At 36.4% G+C, this 21,529-nt stretch overlaps 1 protein-coding gene and 1 long non-coding RNA gene across 6 annotated transcripts in view; one reads left to right on the top strand and one right to left on the bottom strand.

Annotated features, from left to right (window-relative positions):
* Positions 1-21,529, bottom strand: part of LOC128855480 (filamin-A) — a 184,323-nt gene that overhangs the window by 93,875 nt on the left and 68,919 nt on the right. The gene's annotated exons all lie outside the window — the stretch shown is intronic.
* Positions 8,227-8,827, top strand: LOC128855482 (uncharacterized). The gene is made up of 3 exons (XR_008453727.1): positions 8,227-8,309; positions 8,620-8,674; positions 8,731-8,827. It is a non-coding gene; the product is annotated as an uncharacterized LOC128855482 (long non-coding RNA).

The following is a 21,529-nucleotide window of genomic DNA, read 5'->3' on the forward strand; positions in this document are numbered from 1 at the left end:
GAATTTGCATTTAAATTCATTTATTTAAATTTATATTACAATATAATTTAAATTATACTTGCCCTAACAAAAGGGCGATCAGATTGGAGGTGCTTTTTCCAATAGGGGTCTTTTGACGAATCACGCGTGACTACTGTCAGACTAAATACATAATTTTTTTTAGTATTCATGGAAATTTCATCATGGAAAGACTTACACCTCAACAACGTTTACAAATCGTACAAATGTATTACAAAAATCAACGCTTTGTGAAAAGTGTGCATTGCGCGAGTTATGTATAAGCATCTGTTAATAACAGAGCTAATGTTATTAACATGACAATAACACAATAGTGATGTTAAACAAATGTTAAGCAATATAAACGATGTTGAATTTTAAGAAGTTAAATATTAAGAACTGTTAATGGAAAAACTGTGTTGGGGAACCTAAATTAGACAGTTCTAGTAACAACAAATAGTAAAAAGGAATGTTGGATGGAAAAATACCATTGTAACTGAGCTGAGGTGGCGTGATGCTTTTTGTTTAACTGTTTATGAAGTGCAGCTTTGTTTTAGATAATAACCTATTTATTTTAGAACGTATATATTAGTCATATGTTGACGTTGAAGATCAAAGTCATGTTTTCTGCAAACTACTCACTGTTTCATTTTAAATATATAATTCGCGCTCAGGCCAACTTATGTTGAAGTATATACCACAAAAATTTTCGAAATCAATTTTTTCAAAAATTGTAATTGTTGCACAGGTCTCTAGCAATAATTTGGCTTTTACAGATTGAAAAAATATCGACGAATTATAGCCAAAAAACCATATAAACAATTTTGCTCCGATTTCGAACTTCGAAGGCCGATTAAAAAAAAATTCGAACTAACATAAAAAAACGGCGCGATACGGGTCTTCTAATTTCGCCTCTATTTTCACCCGCCACTCTCAGAATGGACCTAATTTTTCCTAACCTGAATTTGTTGCACAGTGTAATCAGCGGTCCATAATTATTTAAAGACGAGGCTGGCGCCTATGTAACACTGAATGGCGAACGCTATCGCGCCATGATAAATGACATTTTGATGCCGGAAATTGAAGCTCGTGATATCTACAAGCTTTGGTTCCAACAAGTAGGCGCTACTTGCCATACAGCCAGGCAGCCCTTGAAGAAATGGATTTACTGCGACGTCGTTTCTGTGAGCTATTTACTATCTCTTGTCTCGGATCAATGGATTGGCCAAGAATTTCGAGTGATATCACACCTTTGGACTTTTATTTGTGCGGGTATATAAGGTCGAAATGCTTTGTGGTTAAACCAGCTACAAATGAAGCATTGGAAGCCAACATTACTAAAGTTATTCACGAGATACCGACCGAAATCCTCCGGCGAGTCATTCAAAATTGGTGTTTACGGATGGCCGAATTACGGCGCAGTTGCAGCCAACATTTGAAAGGGATTATCATCAAAAAATAAATGTCATGAATGCTTCTACACAAAACTAATAAAGATTGCCTAATCAATTTGATTCTGATACCTCTAAATTGAGCACACTTTAGAGAAATACTGTAGTACTGCAAATCGATTATTAGTAACCTCCCTTGAAGCAACCGGCACCTTTGAAAAGCTTCACTAGTCTCCTCATCTCAATTTGAGCCATTTGATTTAAGATATTTAGCAATAGTAGCCACACAGCGATGGAGAGCTACAGAGGAGATAGGCAATCATATTTCCTTCCCACCGCCCTTATAGCTTCTGCACTAACAAAAACGAAAGCATTTTAGGATAGTACATGCACTTGTATGTATGTGTGTGCATTGCTCCTCCACACAGAGAGTGCAAGCGCCCGATGACGATTCGTAGAATTTAGCTCAGATTTCCGACAAACTGCATTTTGCTTAATTAAAAGTAAATTAAAGTAAAAGTGATATGTAAGTGCATAAATTTCTTCGAAAGCAATAAAATGTTAAGGTGGGTTTTCTTATTTGCAAAAGGAATAAGAAAAGCAACACTTTCGCTAATTAAAAAATCCTTATGCTATGCATGGCATGGGTATTTTTAAGGATTTATTTTTTAATTGAATTGCAATTGTTAATCGTGAAACTTAATCGCTGAATTCAAATATTTAATTGGTACCAACTTTGTTTGCAAATGAAGATATAGAGTAAGTTTTTGCTGCCATAAAGTGCATACAAATAAAAATGGGAGTTTTAATTAGAGCACCGCAAACAAAATAAGGCACAAAACAATAACAAGAAACGAGCAGTGAGGCTAATCTTCAACAAACATTTGTTTGGGGCGAAATTTTTTCTCATAAAATGTGTTGAAAAATGACAAGCAATTAATTATAGGCATTTAAGCAAAATGCGACAAAAGACAAGCGTTGCAAATGGCACTCAAGTCATGCCAAGTAAGTGGATTTTAAATACACCCGATTGTCGACAAATGAGTTATTTATATGTAGACAAATAAGGCTCAATATGTACATACATTTATGCCGACATATACATACATACACATATACATACATATATATAAATTCATATATACATGTATATTTGTTTTATAGAGGAAAGTGTTAATGAATAGACAGAGCAGGTTGATCGGCCCATACAAAGATAGGCACACCGTTGCTGGTAGGAGTTGATATGCGGCAGCGCTAAAAAAGTGGCCACAAACTTATGTATATATGTATATATAGGTGTGCATTATTCTGAATATGTGTTGTTTAGAGCGATTTGTGCACATATGTAAGTGATTTCATATCATGCATAAACAGCATTGTGCAAAACCTAAGCAACTTTTGCTGCTGCTTCAGAGAGAATACATTTTTCTCTGTTAAATAATTGAGGCAATTTCTTTCCTCAAGTGTGATGATCAAAAATATGTTATTATATAATCACACAAAATTCAGTTTCTTCTCGCCTTAGGCATGTTAAGCTACAGTTTCTTAAGAAAGCGGATGCGTTATGTAATCGCCGTATCAAGTTGTTGTTGTAGCAGTTCATCAAACCCTGCCTGTGCGGCGTAGTCACAGATCGTAATCGTCTATCTCATCTAATGTTAGGCCCAAGAAACATGGTATTTCGACGGGAGTCGAGTGAGAGAGAGGGAGGGAGAGAGAGAGAGAGAGAGGGGGGTATTAGGTGAGTGGGTGCAATGGGGCATGTGAATAGCGGTGGTTGTACCAGATAGTCGGGTTTTCGCAGTGCGGAGAGATGTTAACTTACAGGACCGTATTTTTACAGTAATAGATTAAAACAAAGTGCATTTAAATATTTTTCAACTGTTTGTTAATTAAGGGGTTACATGGGTTTCGTCGGGTAAAAAAAGGCCTATTTTCAATATTTTTTTTTCTATGTAAAAAATTATTTAATATATTTAATTCAAACTTTTTTCTGTCTTATAGATACATATTTAAAGAATAATTTCTGAAATTAAAAAAAAAAAAAAAAATTAAAACTCCTCTATTGTGACGTCATTTCCGGTGACCCCTCGAAAAAAAGGTGCGTCCGCGTTGTCAGCATAACTCCTGACAGGCTCATCAAAAATAAAAAAACAAAAATAAGTGTTTTAGTTAAGACCATAAACTCGTGCTTGAACGAAGGAAAGAAAAAAAAGTAAAAATTAGATTTTTGGCAGACATTTTTGCAAAAAAATGAAAATTTCGGTCAAATTTACTTGGCATTTTGTTTTTTTTTAAATAGTTGTAATTGAAAAAAAGGAACAAAATCCTTCGTTTACGCTCGAGTAAATTGTATTTCGAACACCTGTGTAAAATTTCATCAAGATCGGTTGAGTAATTTTCGAGAACATTTGACAATCGACTTTGAAAACACAGTTCCGAGAAAAACGCGTTTAAAGTTTTGAATAACAATAAAAGTGGCTTGGAGCGCACACCTTCCAAAGGCTGTATCTCCGAATTTATTATTCGGATCGACTTGAAAATTTAGGATAATATTCCTCAGATGTTGTAGAAATTAATAAGACAAAAAAAAATAAACCGATTTTTTGAACCAACGAAACCCATGTAACCCCTTAACAAAACAAAAAAGAAGAAATAATAAATTAATAAATAAATAAGTAATGATACGTAGCTCTATCAGTATATTTGAAAGATGTGGAATTCTCGGAAGTAGAAAAATATCGTTCGGCGCGAAGTGAGAAGTTAAAGCATCGCGCTACAAGAATGCGCTTTCCAAATTATAGTGCATTGCCATTTTCACTGAAATGAGGAGAAATTCAGGCAATATCTTCGTTATTTCACAAAACAAACAAACAGAAGTTTTTTTTTTTGTTTTGCACTTCTATCGACATCTGGTAGCTCGCGCAACATCGACCTTATCCAAGTAATCTTTGGCCAACCCCGACCTCTGCGCCTTTGCGGGTTCCATTCCAGTGCCATTCTCGTTATGCTATCTGGTGGTTTTCTAAGCGTGTCACCTATCCATGGCCAGTTTCTGCGTTTGATTTGCCATAGGCTGGGATGTAAAGAAGTACAGCAGCGCGTAAGACTCAGTACAGGATGATTTTTAATATGTTAATATTTACACTGTTTTCGAATTAATATTTTTGTGGCAGGTACTTTGTTTTTTCATTGTTAATTTTTTAACGAAAATCATATATAATTTATACAAAATCTAGAAAAATTCAACATATTTGCATCTAAACTCTAAACTTTTTATAGAAAAATTTCGAGCCAATTTTAGCCCATTCAAATTTTGTATATTAAAGTGTAACTCAAGTCGCTAAAGCAACATTGGGATTTTGAATAGATTTTTTTCCGATGCCTTTTCACGCTTTATTCTAGAAGGTGGCGCAAAATTAATCACCCTGTCCAATGACTTATAATTTTTGCAAATGACTTTGAATGAAGAGATTATCGTTGAAACTGAAAATTTATTGAATTTTTCTAAACTTTATAAAGAGTTTGAAAGTTTGATTTACATGGTTTGGGGGGTAAATATTACAAAAAAAAAAAATTTTTTTACTCAAAAAATATTGAAAATATTAAAAACAAATATATATATCATGTACTCAGTTATGCTCGCGACTTTAAACCTAACTGCTTACGGTAAAAAAACGTTGAGCGACTATTCATTACCGTCATACGGCCGTCAGGTAAATGTGGTGCCGCTTTTTACCTTCTGCTTACGATTGAAGCTCTCGAGGAAACCACCACAATGGGCTTGCACGGTCAATGCTGAAGTGACGTCATCCACCGCCATATGACGAATGTCATATTGCCGCATCGCTATTGTATAAAACCGTAGCTTTAATCTACTAGAACGGTTTATGCATCCAAGGATTAGATACATAGAATATTGAATGAATTTGAATTGAATAATTGAGATTTCGAAAATTCTTCGGCTTTTGATTTTTCATCTTTTAAAAAAAACTTTCAAACTGCCAATGAATAAATTTTATACTTAGTCTTGCCATAAATTTGGGACAAATTTTAACAAGCATATGGCGAGAACAAAATTACAGAAAAAAGGGCTTAGCGTGGCCACCATCCAGCTTTCGTAATGGTTTGGTGCGGAGAGTCTTGTAAAGGCGTTACATCTCTTCCTTTCTGCGAAAAACAGGTTAAGATCGGGACAAAAGTATACCAGAAGGATGTCTTAGAAGGCGTGGTGAAGCAGTTTAGCAGCACTGTCTTCAATGGAGAGCGTTGTATCTTCTAGCAAGATTCCGCTCCTGCCCGTAAGGCAAAAACCACCCAGCAGAGGCTAAAAACAATATTCCTGAGTTTATAGCGGCAGAAAATTGACCGTCTGGAAGTCCAGATCTGAATACATTGCACTACAGTTTGTGGTCAGAATTGGAGACCAGGCCTGTCGAAGACCTCACAGAAATTGGGATAGTATCAAACAACCTTTGGTTCAAGCCGCGACGTAAATATCTATGAAAACCGTTCCTGCTGCATAGCTGAATGGCCTAATCGTTTGAAGGCTTGTGTGAAAGCAAATGGGGACCATTTCGAATGAAAATTAAAAATTTGTTTCTTTATTATTACATTATTAAATAAAACTAACTTCATTGAAAAAAAATTATAATTTCATATCTTGAACGGACTTAACTTGTAACAGAACTTTTGGCAGGACTAAGTAGATAAGTATGAATTATTATCGTTAAGTTGTTGTTGTTGTTCTAGTTTCTAAGAATTCATGTACTTCTAGGTTTTACTAATCAATTAGTTTACAAAAATTCGAAAATTCTGCAAAACCGAGGCATCTTTTAATTCGGCTATGAAAAAAAGATGCACGAATATTTTTCTACAATTTTTCTCTTCATTGGAAAACGTAAATCTTGCCGTTAAACAAGCAAAACAATTTCGCTCAAATGACTTTCATTGTTGGCTCTACTGCAAGGCGAATCTATTATATTAAAGGTGGTATCGGTAAATCAGCTGATTTATATTTTTTTCGCCGTGTCCATGTGGCTGTCAGCCCAGAATGAAATAAGACGAATTCATTTTTTGTTTTCCACTTTGACAATACTTTTCTTTGACAATCGAACGTACAAAATATTGTTGTTGGTCTAGGGGGCACCCACCTTTACTGAATTCGCCTTGGCTTTGCTGCAACCCATTCTGGCAGCTAACCTTTTCAGTACATTTTCGGGAGTTTCGACGTTTATGTCAACAAAGGCAACTTCACTTTCGCTTTTGAACTCTAGAAACGTCGCTGGATAAGTGACGTAATATTTATCCTTAACGACCACATAAAAAAATAGTTTAATATACCCATGTCAATTGGTTTGGGCTCATTGTTTGATTATATGGTTTTGGATATTAAATTTTATATTCTCTAATTTTATTCTAGCGACAAGCGACTTATTTTGTAAATGCCTAACCATAAACCAAAACTTTTGACACATCAGTTCAGTTGTCAAAGTAAAACAAAATCGATAGTTTAAATTTCAAACACTAGATTTGTAACCCTGTATAACGTATTAGCAAAAACTGTTTATGTTTTGCACAACATACATACATACATATATGAATATAAATATTTTATAATCACATTTTTATATGCAAATACATTTTAGTTTTTCAATTTCATTTCAATTTTTTATTTAATTTTTAACCTATAGTAAATTCTTAATACCAGCAGCATATTTATGAGCCAAATAATAATTCAATTGCAGTCGTAGAAAAGCAAACGCAGAAGCTAATATTTAGCTATATACAGGAAAATATTGTCTAGGTTATGCACATTGCTGCATACCATATCTACGTCTATGCATGCATACATACATATATACACATACATGCATGTGCACACTCGCGTAAACAAATTTGTCTCACTGCCGCCTAGTCTAACCCAGCCTAGTCAAGTGATGCCGAATTCAAAAATAGAATGTAGTCATTGCCAGCAACAGCTGATTGCCAGGGTCAAAAGTGTGATATTACAGTAGGTGCGCCCTATTATACAATAACATCATTAAAAACCACGCACACACACACACACAGTCATGACCACAGTTAGCACGACTAGAGTACACGATTCATCCAAATAACTTCCACATATAGGAAGCACATATAATATGTAGACTCTTCATCACTTTGATTCTGTAAATTCCAGAAATTCTTTTTCGGTCGCACAGTGAAAAATGTTACATGTGCAAGTGTATGCGTGCAGCCAATCCTAAGTGAATGGTATTCGCTGGGAAAATTCTTGTGCTCAGTGATTGAAGAATAATACAAAAATGAAGGAATACTCCCCAACACTTAATTGGTTCGTTAAACACGAAAGGCAGCGGAATAATGAATGAGTTAATAAATGAATAAGAAGACGAAAAAAAAAAGAATTATGAAAAAACGAAGTAGTTGCAGTGGCGGAGAAAATTACATACAAATATGTGGTACGGGATATTTCCAAACAAAAAAAAAAACAGCTAAAAACAACAATTATAAATGCAACCCGCAGCAGCTTTTGTTTTTTGCCAAGTGATGCATACATAGAATATGTAAAAGCAAAATTATTATCATGCATGCATTCATAAATGTGTAAATATTTGCTTGCTAATAGCTTAAAGTACGTGGCGAACGTGTGCAAGCGTTTAACAGCGAATAGGATGCACTCACTGGTAGTGTTACAGGTACATCTGTGAGCAGTGTATGTTAATGAGGTGCAAATATTATATGCATGTGAGTAAGAGAGTGAGCACACATGCAAGCATATGGTTGCATGTATGTAAGTGTTTGCACGTCGTCGAGAGTCATCATTTGCGCTCCAGCTGATTTTGATGTACGTAGTGTTGTTATTTTACTTAACACCGATCAACTGTTCTTGTGTTGTGCTGATGAGTGTGCCTTTGCGTAAGTATTGTATTTCTTTTGATATACAGAGGCAAGTCTATCTAAATGTGTCAATGCACTTCTATAAATAAATAAAAGTGTAATCGAGAATATCAATAATAATATAAAAACAATGCACACACGAGTACAAATATTGAAGTACATACATACATATGTAATATTAACGAGGTGTGCTGTTCAGAAACTAAGTTCGAAGAACTTTACATAGACTTGCCACTATAAAGTAAATACATACAAGATTGCTGCAAGAGAGTTATAATAAAAAACGAAAGAAAAAAAAAATATTAATAATGATTTTTTTTTGGTTTAGATAAGTATGCAGGTATGACCCACGATCTTTCTATATATTGCGCAGAAAATGCATGGTGATATCAATTAAATTATGGCATTTGGTGAAAATATATCTTTACTTTTATTTAAGGCGGCAGAAGAAAAGCGAAAACTTGCATGATGGTTTTCCCAACATTTTGGATTTTTGGATTATAAAACTCTTGCAGGGAATGAGCGATATGTATGACAACTGGCACCTAGGCCATAGTAGCGCTAGAAAAGTGGCTTTGTGTCACTGGATAGTTGGCGTAATATTTTTCACTAACGACCACATGAAAAAAAAATTGTTTTATATACCCATGTCAATTGGTTTGGGCTGATTGGCTGATTATATGATTTTCGATATTAAATTTAATATTCTCCAACTTTGTTCTAGCGACAAGCGACTTATTTTATAAATGTGTGTGTGGCTTTCTGTATGACTACCATTCGGTTGGACTTGATCAAATCCACCCACTGTAAAATATTAAATAATGAAAAAATTTATATATTTATAATTTATTAAAATTTTTTTATAACTTATTTTTATTTAATATTTTATTATAATTTATTTATATTTTGTTATATTTTATTAGTATTAATCAATAATTCCTTAATCATTTATTACACATTTATTTACATCTAATAGGTACCACTCGCCTCTCAGCACACAAAGGCAAACCTCTTAGAGCAACTCTGCCATGAAGAAAACTTTCATAAAAACCCATCTGCCGTTCGGAAGGGGCAGAAGCTGTGTGTGCACCTAATAAGGGATAGACGCGCTATTTATACAAGGTGGCACACAATTAATCACCCTATCGAAAGATTTTTAATTTTGGCGCCGTACGTCAATCATCTTTGACTCTTGTGAACTTAGACAGCTGCAGTATACAAACAAACAAGAAATGGAGGCCAAAATAGAGACGTACATCACTCAAAATAAGTTTTTTATTTATTAGATAAATATTTTAAAACAAACTTGGAATTTTGAGTGGTAGTAAATATTTTAAAATTTTATAACAAACTTACAATACTTTAATCGATTGATCCATTTTTGATTTGTTACAGTTTCCTGTTGTTTTTCTTGTTGAAGTGGTTGAGTATTTCTATTGAAATAATCCTAATTAGCGACTAGCGCCGATTTACAATCATTGCTCTCGTGCGGTGTCTGTGTCTGTGTTTTTTTTTTCATTTGTTTTGTGTTTTAGTCAGATCCATTTCGTGAGCAACCTTTTTAGTTTTATGTCTAAGATTTCATTAATTTGCTGGAAGAAACGCTTGCGGACAGAGCGAAGTCTTGCTCTAGCTAGACCTTCACATTCGCATAAATTATGGAAAGGACTTTCTTTCACCCCCTCCACCAGACAGCTTCTGCAGTTGAGATTGAAAGCGAGGTTTAGTCTTTCTGCATGATCCCTTACCTTCCAGTAGCCAGTAAGTGTTGCAGTAAGTCGTGAGTCAGGCGAGGCCATCCTAACAGGTAACTCGTCCTCTGGATGTTGTACGACGGCCATGTTTTTCTTGTTGTAGCGCATGTAAAGCATAGTACTGTACTGGCAATGGATGTTTCTATTGTGTTGAACAGAGTAATTTCAAGCCAATGACCAAGCAATTATAGTTCCTCTCTACACTAGAAGACTAGTTTCGATGGAATAGAATTGGAATATAAGGCTTTGATAGCTGATTGACTGTCTTGAACTAATTTCTTTGTAGAGTTTCAGTGATTTGCATGCTTCGCTGAATGCTATTAGTTCTGTCTGCAACACGCTGGCAAAGTCAGGGAGTCGAATTGATTTGGATAAGCTCAGCGGCTCCAAATATAGGCCAACTTTCACACACCAGTTCACCTTGGAACCGTCAGTGTAGATCTCAATGGCGAATATGCTAATTACCTTTCCTTTCCGCCATTCGGCTCTCGGCGGCAAACGTACCGTGAATTCTTTCTTGAAGTTAAGGTCGGGGACTGTGAAGTCTGATTTGTTTTTGAGCAGTAAGGATCCCTGCAAGAGGATCTTGCTGTAACTATACAGTCTTGTTGTCCAGCTTCCTATGTCTCTGAGTCTCACCGCGCAGTATGTAGCGCTTGTTTAAATCTAGTGAAGCTAGTTGTTTTAGTACGTTAAGCGCTTCAGTAGGACTGGTGTTAAGCATCCCTGTGGTTGGGATACACGCTGATCTTTGTATCTTGTTCAGCTTCGTTTGGTTGTATTTCTTTTCTATTATTAGTATTGACCTTACAATGGCTGTGTAGGACCAATTGGATAGTTTTGGTTGGAGACCCCATTTTTTACCCAACATTCGATTACACGTGCAAGTGCTATATTAGCTTTCTTTACCTTGGGCTAGGGTAAGACCAGCTCCATTTAATTTTGCGAGATCAAAGTTTGGTATCTTGGTTTTGTTAGTGAGTCAGACATCAGTTCAATTTTACTCGGATTCACACTTAAACCACAGTCTGTTACCCGATTGCTGCGTAATCCCAGAGCAGAGAGAGTTGCAATTAGAACAACGCACTGTGGCCAACTGTTGCGACGGAGCTTCTCGACTACTTCCCGTCATTAGATGCTCTGATTAGTCTACCACCACTTGAAGTTTTCATCCAAGTATAGGTCTTGAAGGCCATCTGAGGGCTGAAACACAATGGGAATTGGTACGGCTCCATAGGCATGGACTTCGATCGAATGATCCTCACCATGCCTCTTCACTCCATGCCATCCAGAGTCGTGCTTGACAAGAGATACAGAGTGGACTGCCAGTGGCTCGACTGTGGTCAAACTCAGAAAATGAGCCCGGCAAACACTGTTTTCGCATTTTCACGGATGGCTCCAGGACCGAGCACGGCTTCGGCTCGGGACAAAACTGTATTTTGCTCTCAGAATGCATGCATCTGTGTTTCAAGCGGAGGTGTATGCTGTTCAAGAAGCGATAAACATTGTTATGGAAAACAGATGGAAAGGCAGATCTATCTACATATATACGTCTGCAGCGGCAGCCAACCTGCGCTCATGACCTTATACAGCCCCCAACCGCTTCAAGGGTAGTCGAGTCCTACAAATCCAGGCTAAATTATGTCGGTAGACATAATAGGCCGATGCTAACATAGGTTCCGGGACACGTGGGTATCGTGGGTAACGAGATCTCTGACTCCTCAGCCAGAATGGGCTCTGAGGCCAACTTTCTTGGCACGGAGCCCGTTCTGCCACTCACTTCTGCAACCGTCAAAGCCACGGTTAGAAAACGGTGTTACCAGTAACGTCCGACCGACTGTCGTCGTTCCTCCTGTCACAGAGCAGAAGGGACTGTAGGCAGCTGGTTGGACTGATGACAGGCCACTTTCTATGCGCAAAGCACGTGGAAAAGGTGGGCAATCTGACCATCCTGTGGAGAGGAGGATGAGACGGCTAACCACTTTCTGCGCGTCTGCCCAGTCTACGCTCGAATCAGGCTTGAGTTCTTTGGCACTGATGTGTTAAGAAGCGACCACCTTGGCACACAATTCTTGGATTTTACATGATAGAAAATTTGAGATATCACTTACATACTAAATGTTAAACAAAAACAACATAACCCGTCTAACAAACATCGCGCAAGTACACATTTGTGCGAACATTTATTTGCCTAATTAATTTTGCAGATTTTCACTATCTGGCTGTTTATCATTATTCTTGTCTTATCGCTCCTACTTTTCTACATTTTATACAAACACAAACACACACATACACATCCATGCGCATGCAGCCATCGACTCGTATGCGATTACCATTCAGTCCGCGCTTAAATTAGAGGACTTCAGAGCTGTCAGTGGAGTCGCAATTGGACTAATTTGAACTCGACTTAACTTCTTAAGTGGCAGCGCTGAAACTGGTTTCTGTTTGCTTTCAGCAATAATTTAATTTCAACATTTGACTGTATACAAGAAAACAATAACAACTACTTGTGAATTTAGAAATTCTATTTGTATTCACATTCAAGTGTGTGCCTACATACGTACATACATACATACATACATTTGTACATATGTGTGTATGTGTTTTGTTTGCAATTTTAGAAAATATCCATTTCGTTGGATGTTTACAATTCGTTGTTTTTTTCTTCTTACTTTTGCATTTATTTAACGAATTTTTAACTGCCCTCTTTATTGCTTTCGCTGTCTTCGCATTATTTTTATTTTTAATTTTTTATTTTCAAATTATATCACACGTCATTTATTGTTGTTATTACATATTTAAAACCACTTTATGTTTTCGCGAATAATTTTTTTCTTGAAAACCACTGTTGGTTGCCATATTCTGTTGGGTTTAGCTTTCGGTCGCGTTTCTTATGACAATTTATTGTGCCGGGCGTGTTGTTGTTATTAAATTTGCTTACAAATTTAGCAAGCGAAATTCCAGTAGTCCATTAAATTTTTTTTCAGATGAGATAACGAGAAATTTCAAATTTATTTTTTGTAGTTGCATGTAACGGGTATTTTCTGTAGATATATGGAACAGTTTTTTCAGTGAGACACAGTTTTCGCGGTTAGCAAAATATTCTATCCCGAAATGGCATAACTGACTCGGTTGCAGTTTTCGCGATCAGCAAAGCCGCGCAAAATTGATAATTTTTTTGAGAACTTTCGCACCATTTTATAACCGGCATTTTGAATTAAAAAAAACAAGCTTTAAATTTGTAATTAATGTCCATAAAAGCAGTCGTGTAACAAAGTTTCAGCACGTCTAACAATATTGGAAAAAATACTGCTTTTTGCTATGATTTTTGAGGTTAGATAATTGAATTTTGACATTTACGGAAACGACATGTTTCAGCGACCAAAAACAAAAAAGAAGATCATATAGTACATTTAGTCTGGTTGAAGATCAGAAAATATAGGTTCCAGGTTGGATAATTGAAACACATTTTTGAGGTTAGACAAAATTTTGAAATGTACGTAAATCAGTCGCCACATAACATACGGTTCCAGCACAGCTGACTAACCGATGGACTGAACGGGAGCGAAGCATCCGTACTTGGCAGGAGGAATGGAGGAACTCCATGGACGGACGATGAACATATCGATTGATTCCGAATATCACAAGATGGAAAAGTCGAAAGCATGGACAGATAGATTTCTACCTGACCGAAGTACTTAGTGGGCATGGATGCTTTAAGGCTTATCTGCATAGATTTAAGCACTAAGATGACCGGTACTGCACCTTTTGCGACAGTCTAGTTGAAGATACAGAACATGTTTTCTTTGTCTGCCCTCGTTTTGAGCTGGAAAGAGTAGATTTGAGTGATAGGGTTGGGAAGCCAATAATGGTTAGTAACCTAGTAGACATCATGCTTGACTCAGAAGAACATTGGTCCGCTGTCAGTAACATGGCAAGAATAGTAATTACCAAACTGCGTCGCTGTTGTTCAGAGCGCAGATTTTTACGTAGAGGCAATAGGCCACACCCCCTCCCGTGAAGTAATACCTAGTAACACTTAACGGTATTAGGAATCACCAAACTACGTCAACAGCAGCGCAGATTATCATGAAGAGGCAATAGGCCGCTCCCCCTACCGTGAAGTATAACTTAACGGTCGTCCCGCGGGAGGGAAACGGAGCTGGGGTGGGTTTTTAGTGGGTGAGTCGAAAGAAAAGTCTCACACTTTTCGGCTTTCAATGCTTTTTGCCACGACCATAAAAAAAAAAAAACATAACGTACGGTACACCTAGTCTGGTTTGAGATTAGAAAATTTAGGTTTGAGGTTAGAAAATTCAAACACGGCTTTTGAGGAAAAAATTTTTAAATGCACAGAAATTACATGTTTCAGTTACCCGAGAAACATATAGTAGATTTAGTTTGGTAGCGGAGTCCTCACATTGATTTTTTTTTTCTGTGTAAACATTGAAATGGCAAATGTTTTGCCTTTATTTGCCTTTATTTATTTATATTTCTAGCATTTAAAGATCATTAATATAGAGGGGTTTTCAATAACGGGTGTTACTTTGAATATCCCGCTATTTCGGTAGATGTCACTTTTGAAGTTGTCGTTTTTTGATATTTGACAAGCACAAACTACGTCATTAATACAAATGGAACGATATATGCTTAGACAACGCCTTGAAATTATTAAAACTCACTATAAAAATGGTGAAAATTTGACAGAGACGGTTCGTAAAACTCGAACCTTTTTGGGTCATCGCGAAGCAACTTGTCGGACCGCAATACAGAAATTGTTGAAAAAATTCGAGCTGTTGGCGCAAGCTAGTGATGTGAAGAATAAAACCCGTGCACGTCGCTCAAGAACAGCCGAAAATATTGCTGTTGTAGCCGAAAGTGTTTAAGAAAACCCAGGTTTGTCCATTTCTCGACATTCTTTGGAATTAGGCATTCCACATTATTTTGCAAAAAGATTTGGGACTTAAGGCTTATAAAGTCCAGTTAACACAGATCATCAACAACGTTATGACTTTGCTGATTGGGTCGTTGAAATGCATGAAAATGATCCGGAATTCCATCGAAAAATCATCTTGAGTGATGAGACCCATTTCCACCTCGGTTGCTTCGTCAACAAACAAAATTGTCGGGTCTGGGGCTCAGAAAATCCAAGAGTTATTGTTGAAAAGCCTCACTATCCTCAACGTGTGTGACTGTTTGGTGCGGTTTATGGTCCGGCCGAGTCATTGGACCTTACTTTTTCGAAAATTAAACTGGAGCAACAGTTACGTTGAATGAATTGCGCTATCGAGGGATAATTAACGCGTTTTTAAGGCCAGAATTGGATGGTATGGATCTGGACAACGTTTATTTTCAACAAGGCGGCGCTACGTGCCACACAAGCAACGAAACCACTGATCTTTTACGGGAATAACACCTCTTATTGGAAAACCCTTTAGTTGGGAGAAAAATAAATCCATTATTTTTGCGTAAAGTTTTTGCGCAGATGGTTTTTCCTGGCTTCTGGGCGATGCTACGACTACTAACAAGACCGTCAACTGCGATTATTTCTGTGATTTGATCGACATTATCGACATTTTCTTTAACATCGGAGTCTCCTAAACAGAATCGACGAAACCAAAATTGCACGTAATCAGCTGTTACAACAACGGCACCATAAACACCATTCACAATTTCAGCCTGACTTGGCTTGCATTTTCGCTTTTATCAAAGAAAAACTGTAAAATGTAATGAATTTTCTCTTTGTTCACTTCCACTGCTAACACCCTGTAACCCACAACTGAAAGGAACAAACAAAAAACAGCAAACGCATTTTTTTAGTGTGAAATTTCATCTTGATAAATAGCATAAATTTGAAATTATTTGAGCGATACTTTATGAGATTTTAATCACTACAGCCATCTACCGAGAAAATAATGTTCTTCTGCAAGCAAACATTTTGTCTTTATTAGGTTGGAATTTTTCCAGCATTTACTGTTCATAAATATAAAAAAAAAATTTCAAGCACATGACTACTTTTTCAGTGTTTATTAAAGACCCTGAGGTTGGAGAATTTCGCATCATTTTGTACAAAGTAACCTGCTTTTTCGCTAAGAACGCGCCAAATGCGGGCGACCGCGTACTTAAACGTGACTGGTTTATAAGCATCCTCCACCGGTGTGGCTTCACTTAACTTCACAAATATTGAAGCAAAGAAGTCAAATTACATGACTTAAACGAGCAATTGGCAGAGTCATTTCATGACATTATTCGATCACTAAAAGTGTGGTCTATTGAGCGATTTCACATGATGTGTCGTACTGTAGCCGCCTTACTGTGACCACTTAGATGATTGTCTTTTACGTAAGAAACCAAAAAGTCGCGTATCGTTTGCGTGCATTGAGGGTAATATTGGCTCTATCTTCAGATTTGGAGTACAGTACACTAAACGGTGACTCCTTTGGTTTGTAGCGGATCTCGAGAATCTTGTGAGGGTCATTCAAACTACAAACTCGCAAAATTACCTACTTTCGTAACCATTGAGCCAGTAGTGGGACTTATATTTAAAGTGGTTTGACGGTCCGTTGTTACTTTCTCATACTTTTTCATGTCTTTGTGGTGACATCTAGCTCATGCGAAAGTTATATACGTCTATATACATCTAAGAAAAACACCCGTTACATATGCACATATACTTATATAAATATATATATATATAAAGTTTTGTGTGTATTTTCATAAAGTGCGATAAAATTTTAAGCCGCTCCAAATGCCCAATGACATCATCGTTAGCACTCAGCGAAATATTGTTTTCTTACTTGCTTGGGAGTAAATAGAAAAGTGGAAGATCTACAAGTATACACACACACATACACATACATGAGAATGTTTGTTAAATTATTTAACCACAGTGTCGCCTATAACAAACATGCCCGATGACAATAAATTTCATAAAGGGGCTATGATAAGAAAATTTGATAAATTGATGTAAGCCATCACACATACATACATACATCCATACATCCATACATACATACATGCATACATGAGAATATTATATCAATGCAGTATAAGAAAAGTTTCACTTGACATTATCGATGTTGAAAGAACAAACAAACAGATAAATTAGTTATTTTGTGTCTTCAATAAACTTTAGTTCTATCTTAATATACAGTAGACTCGCGGTTGAGGGACCCCGGATTGAGGGAACTACTCGGTTAAGGGGACCACAAAAATTCTTTCATTGAGTACTCTGTAGAGGAAACCTTCAATCTAATAAGTACGGAGTAGACGGAACCTCAAAATTTTTATGTAATTTCAGTTATTGTACAATTATGCGCATACAAAACAAAATCTGAAATTATACAAAAGCTCGATAAAGGCTTTACATTAAAATCATTGGCTTATCAATATGGTGTTACCAAATCGACCATATCACGTATAAAAAATGGCAAAAGAAAGATTTTAAAAGCATCGACAGCGTGCAGCATTAAACGGAAGTCTCTGAAGAAGGGTGAGTTTGCTAATACGGAAACTAAGCTATATAAATGGTTCATCACTCAAAGAAGTCGATATATTCCAATATCTGGAAACCTTATTAAAGAAAAGGCTAAAGAACTGCATGCAAAAATTTATGGAAATCGAAGTGGCTTTAACGCAAGTTTGGGTTGGCTAAATGGATTTAAGGCTAGATTTGGAATTAGATTGTTGCAAATTTGCGGTGAAAAACTGTCTTCTGATCAAGAAGCAGTGCCAGCATTCAAGGCAAAATTTTGGCGACTACAAAATGATTTACAGTTGGATGAAATCCAGGTTCACAATGCTGACGAAACCACGATCATTCAGAAATTTTCAGCTTCCGTTGAACTACAGGTGCTCAAAAAGAGCATGGATGACTGCGGACATTTTCGAAGAATGGTTCCACAATTCCTTTGTACGAGTACCAGAGGTAAGTTAAATTATTAAATCATAGAATAGGTAAATAATAAATTGAATTAAATAATTTTGTTTTGTTTTTTAGGTTACCACATTCCTAATACACGAGGGTCTACCAGTCAAAGCTGTTTTGATCTTAGATAATGCACCGTGCCATCCAAAACAAGAGTTATTAAAAACAGAATGTGGTTAAATTTTTGTTTTATTTATGCCACCAAATGTAACACCCGTTCTCCAGCCGATGGACCAGAATGTAATAAGGTTAACCAAGTTGCACTATAGAACAAATTTATTAAAATCAGCTATTGGTAAAGACGAAATAGCCGACTTTTAAAAAAAAATTACTTTGAAAGATGCCATTTGCCTTTTGACCCAAGCATGGCAAAAAATCGATGCTGACGTTATTAAAAAATGCTGGTATCCATTACTTGACTATAAACATCCGATAGACAATGATGAGTGTATCGAGGATGATGTGTCTCTCAGTGTTTTAAGACAGCAGATAGTTGCACAACAACATTCCGAATTTGAAGAATTACTCAATTTAACTGAAACTGCATTTCCACAGGTAAAAAACACAATCATTACAGTTACACGTGCACTTAACATGCCATAATTTTTTTATTTCAGCCAAACCTAAGTGTCAACGAACTAAGAATATGGACAGGAATAGATGACAATTGCGCTAATAGTACTGAGGGCGTTATCGATGATGTTAATCAACCTGTTGAGGCATCTGATGAGGATGAGGATGAGCATGGCGAAATAAACGGCGACAAGTGTACAATAGAGGCAGCTGAAGCCATTAAAATTTTTGACAAAGCAATCCATTGGACCGAACACAATACCAACTCGCACGAACACATCATTTTTCTTTCTTTCGTAAAAAAATCACTGGAAGCTAAGAAAAAACAAAGGACTATATTGGAGTTCTTTAAATAATATGTTTTTATTATATGAAATAAATACACTCACTGCACAAACTATGTGCCTCTACCTTACATACAACAGTATTAATAAAATATTTATAATCCGCCCACTTCTGTACATGTATAATTTCAATCTCAATTGAAGGGAAAGTCTGGGTTGAGGGGAATAGCCCTTGCACGAATTAGTTCGCTCAACCCCGAGTCTACTGTATCTAAAGAGTTATGTACATAGATACATGTACATCAGCACATATAATAAAATACACACCAAAAATGTTATTTGGCTTCCAGCACAAACCTTCCTTTTAAAATGGCATTTTTATGGGACATTTCGCAATTGGCAATGAGACACACCTTAATTTGTACCCACACGCACAATATCATCTGACATCTTTCACAGTTCGTTATAAAGAAACAAATTCCAAATCTATAGTATGTGTGGCGCTGCTGGACGTATGTGTATATAATCCTTTAATAAGTTGCAAATTTCAACAATTTTCGGAACTTTTATTGGTGCGGCCATTCTTAAAGAATAAATTGTATTTTAATGGGAAATTAGTTAAAATTATATAAAATAAAAAAAATTAAATGTTAAATTTATAAGCACAAGCCATGCACTATCTTTTTTCGGCATTTTTTTCTGCGATAGAGATTTGTTTTTTTTTTTATTAACATCCGCTGTTATTAATAAAATATTCTGGCATTGACAAATTTATATATTAAAATACCGAAAACAAAAGCAAAAGTGCAAAAAAAAAGTTAAGCAAAATTTGTATTTGTGATAAGTGTGTGAAGGAATGTGGGGTCGCTCTAGTAAATTGCATATACTTAACTCACAAGCGTACTAGCTGAATTGCGGTATATTTTTACATACATACATACAAATATCAAATTTCAAGAGCACTTCTTATCTAAACGCTATGGCGAAACGGAAAGCGATACAAAAAGCTGTGGTTGTGCTGGGTAATCGTTTGGCTTTGCGGGTGAATTACTACGTAGTGAGTTTCCGAAATATGCCGTTGCGGGCATTTGTTGCTAAGGAATTTTTGTTGGTAATTTAAAAACAAAAAGTAGCAAAATGCTGCTCTCAATTTTCTCCGGAGATTTGCATCATAAATGTATTCATTGCAGAAAACAACTGTACCATCTGATTCATAAAAGTAACAGAACGTACATGCATACATACCTATTAACAAGTGAATACATGCATGCACATGTTAACACGGTTATACATGTAGGCGTAGATGTGTGTGTGTGTGAGAGAACAATCAAGGTTAGTGGGTAAACGGGCAAGCTTTCTCATTACATCGACAACCTTATCATCTACCACCAACCAGTCGTCACCAACAACAACAGCGCAGCAGCTAAGAAAACAAATGATTTGATCAACAGCTTTAACAATAACAAACAATGCAATCATCGGCGTCAATGAGTGTCTCGATTCGGCTGATTAAGCCGTTTTTGAGTCATGCTTCACGAGGCGCCCTCCAACAATTTTTGAATTATGACTCTTATTGTTTAGCGAATTGTTTTTGTTGTTTGCTTTTAAGCTTCTATTTGTAGGCGAGCTTCTGGGAATTATTAAACTAAATGTCGGAATGTTTTAAATATGTGCGTTTTTTCGATGTTTTCAAATGATGACGCCAACTTTTGCGTCATAAATTCATTAGAATGTGCGACGTGTTAGCAAAAAAGTTTTTTTATTGGCAAAAAACAAAAAAAAACATCCAGATAAATGACTAGCATTAATCATTTGCTATTTTTGGTGTGCATTCTAATCAATTGAACGCTACGTTGGCCTTGAGAGTTTTACTGAATGGAGTTCTCTGAGTTAGTTAAACGGTTTGAAATAAGGGAACAGCATCGTATGTACATATATAAATATGTTTATGCATGTATGCATGTATGTACATTCCAGCCTCTTCATAATAAAAAACTCCGGCATCAAGAAAAAAGGCTTGAAACAGGGAATTTCTTTTTAGAAATATTTTTGTGATGTTGCCATATATTTCACTGTGGCAAATACAAGAACATCTCAAAACATTAAATTAGTTTGGCGAAAAAGAAATGCATTATTTTCTTGGTAGATGGCTGTATCGATTTCTTGCAAAACATCGTCATCAGGGTGAAATTTCAGACTAAAGAGATTATTTCGCTGTTTTTGTTTGTTCCATTCAGTTGAGAGTTACAGGGTGTTGATAATGGAAGTCAACAAAGAGAAAATTCGGTACCTTTTACAGTTTTTCTTTGATAAAGTCGAAAATACAAGCCAGGACGCTGAAATTGTGAATGGTTGTCGACGGGACTATTGCTCCGAGGCGAGAATAGCGATAACGCTGCTAAAGAACAACAAAGCCGCGGCAGCCGACGGCCTGCCGGCTGAGCTAATCAAACATGGCGGCGAGGAGCTGTTAAGGTGCATGCATCAGCTCCTACGTAAAATATGGTCGGATGCCTGCCAATTGGAATTTAAGTGAGCTGCACCCAATCCATAAGAAAGGTGATCCTGCAATTTGTGCCAATTACCGTAGGATTAGTCTTCTAAATATCTCCTATAAAGTTCTAGCGAGCGAATTGTGGGAAAGGCTGAAGACCACCATCAACAAACTGATTGGACCTTATCAGTGTAGCTTTAGACCTG

This window comes from Anastrepha ludens, chromosome 2 (assembly GCF_028408465.1).
Source record: "Anastrepha ludens isolate Willacy chromosome 2, idAnaLude1.1, whole genome shotgun sequence".
Classification (NCBI taxonomy): domain Eukaryota; kingdom Metazoa; phylum Arthropoda; class Insecta; order Diptera; family Tephritidae; genus Anastrepha; species Anastrepha ludens.